Raw genomic sequence first — 2,500 nt, 5'->3', positions numbered from 1 at the left:
TGGAAAGTTTCAGGCCCCCGCGACCTTCCGGAGGTGACGGGGCCCCGGGGGCCCGAGGGGCCCCGGGCGCTCTCGCCCTACTGCCCTCGGCGCCTGGATGAAAACTGGAAAGTTTCAGGCCCCCGCGACCTTCCGGAGGTGACGGGGCCCCGGGGGCCCGAGGGGCCCCGGGCGCTCTCGCCCTACTGCCCTCGGCGCCTGGATGAAAACTGGAAAGTTTCAGGCCCCCGCGGACTTCCGGAGGTGACGGGGCCCCGGGGGCCCGAGCGGGGCTCCATACAATCTCGCCTGAGAGTCCTTGGGACTTAGACGAAAAATCGAAATTTTCCTACTTCCATGATTTTCCGGGGGTGTCGGGGCCCTCGGGGGCCCGAGCGGGGCTCCAGACAATCTCTCCCAATGTTCCCCGGCAGTTGGGAGAAATCGGTCAAAAAAAAAAATTCCGTCAGACTTCCATCATCCGGGGGGGTGTCGGGGCCCTCGGGAGCCCGAGCGGGGCTCCAGACAATCTCTCCCAATGTTCCCCGGCAGTTGGGAGAAATCGGTCAAAAAAAAAAATTCCGTCAGACTTCCATCATCCGGGGGGGTGTCGGGGCCCTCGGGAGCCCGAGCGGGGCTCCAGACGATCTCTCCCAATGTTCCCCGGCAGTTGGGAGAAATCGGTCAAAAAAAAAAATTCCGTCAGACTTCCATCATCCGGGGGGGTGTCGGGGCCCTCGGGAGCCCGAGCGGGGCTCCAGACGATCTCTCCCAATGTTCCCCGGCAGTTGGGAGAAATCGGTCAAAAAAAAAAATTCCGTCAGACTTCCATCATCCGGGGGGGTGTCGGGGCCCTCGGGAGCCCGAGCGGGGCTCCAGACAATCTCTCCCAATGTTCCCCGGCAGTTGGGAGAAATCGGTCAAAAAAAAAAATTCCGTCAGACTTCCATCATCCGGGGGGGTGTCGGGGCCCTCGGGAGCCCGAGCGGGGCTCCAGACGATCTCTCCCAATGTTCCCCGGCAGTTGGGAGAAATCGGTCAAAAAAAAAAATTCCGTCAGACTTCCATCATCCGGGGGGGTGTCGGGGCCCTCGGGAGCCCGAGCGGGGCTCCAGACAATCTCTCCCAATGTTCCCCGGCAGTTGGGAGAAATCGGTCAAAAAAAAAAATTCCGTCAGACTTCCATCATCCGGGAGGGGCGTCGGGCAGCCTCGCAAGCCGAAAAGGGCTCCAGAGAATCACGCCGGAGAGTCCTTGGGACTTAGAAAATTTTTCAGACCGTTCAGACTTCCACGGTTGACGCCTCTTAACTCGAATCCGACGGGCAGTTCCACGCGTTTCGGCAGGTCCTCGGTTGCAGTACCCCAAAGCGGCCAGAGGGGGAGCCAAAGGAGCAAAAAAATCCGTAGAACCGGGATGGGGTCGAATTTGCCTGCCGCGTCCGCCCGGCAGTTCCAGGGGGGCGGGTAGTTGGCGGGACCGACCCGGCTTACGCGGGGGGGGCTCCCAACCGCCCAAAGACACTTCATCCCACGCCTCCGGGAGATATATGTGAGAGAAGAGCGCCTCTCCAGACTTCGAACGCTCCCCTCGACGAACCGGTACTCCGAGCGATGCGCGAACTGCGGCTCGGGGACCCCTTCCGGTTGCGGGTACGCGCTCTGGCCTCTCCCGCAGCTCCCGGTGGGGAGTTTGCCAGGCGCGGGGCCCGGAGTCAGAGCGCCCCCACGACGTACGCAGCCATCCGGCGGGCCCTGGGATGAAGGTTCCGGTCCGAAAGACCCCCTTCCCTTCTGGCCCAGCGTCGTCCTCTTCCGATCGATTTGGCGAAGCGCTCCCGGGCGGGGAGGTGGCGCCGCACGCTCGGCCCGGGCTCTGGAGCCCGCGCCGGTCACAGGCGAGCGGCCCCTTCCTCCCCCACACCCGGGGTTTCACCCTCCTTACGGTGGCGCGAGCGCGCCGGCCGCCCCCGCCCTCCCGAGGAGGCGGGCGGCCTCGCGGTGGCGAGTTTGAAACGACCCGAGCGTCGAAAAGCGGTCCGACGACCCGCACGGGCGAACGGCGGGGACCTACCCCGCGACTTCCCGGCCGTCTACCGGCGGGGGGGGGTCGCGCGAGGGGGCCCGTCGTCCGAATCGCTCCCCGTGCCGGGAAGCACAAAGATCTTCTCCGAGGGCGGCCTTTTTTCTCACGAGAGCTTCCCAGCGGGAAAGCGGCCGCGGCGGTTGGCGTTTCCACTCCGCCGCCGGGCTATCCCTTTTTTTCTTACCCCCGGTCTGTCCCGAGCCCCTACCCCCTACGGGGAGGAGACGACGGAGGCGCGGAGGGTGCGGCGCGGGTCCCTCGCGAGCGAAGGGTGTGTGGGGGCGTCCCCACCGGGGCCCGCGTACGCCTTCCGCGCTTCCCGACCGTCCTCCCCGAGGCGGCTCGGAGAAGGGGGAGAAGCGCGAGAGTAGAGAACGAGAAGGGAACCGAGGGTCCCGACGGAGAACCCGGCCGAAAAGGGAGTGAGGGCGAGAAA

The sequence above is a fragment of the Anomaloglossus baeobatrachus genome, unplaced genomic scaffold, assembly GCF_048569485.1.
Source record: "Anomaloglossus baeobatrachus isolate aAnoBae1 unplaced genomic scaffold, aAnoBae1.hap1 Scaffold_557, whole genome shotgun sequence".
Classification (NCBI taxonomy): domain Eukaryota; kingdom Metazoa; phylum Chordata; class Amphibia; order Anura; family Aromobatidae; genus Anomaloglossus; species Anomaloglossus baeobatrachus.
The sequence above is the reverse complement of the archived record's forward strand: the minus strand, read 5'-3'. Positions refer to the sequence as shown.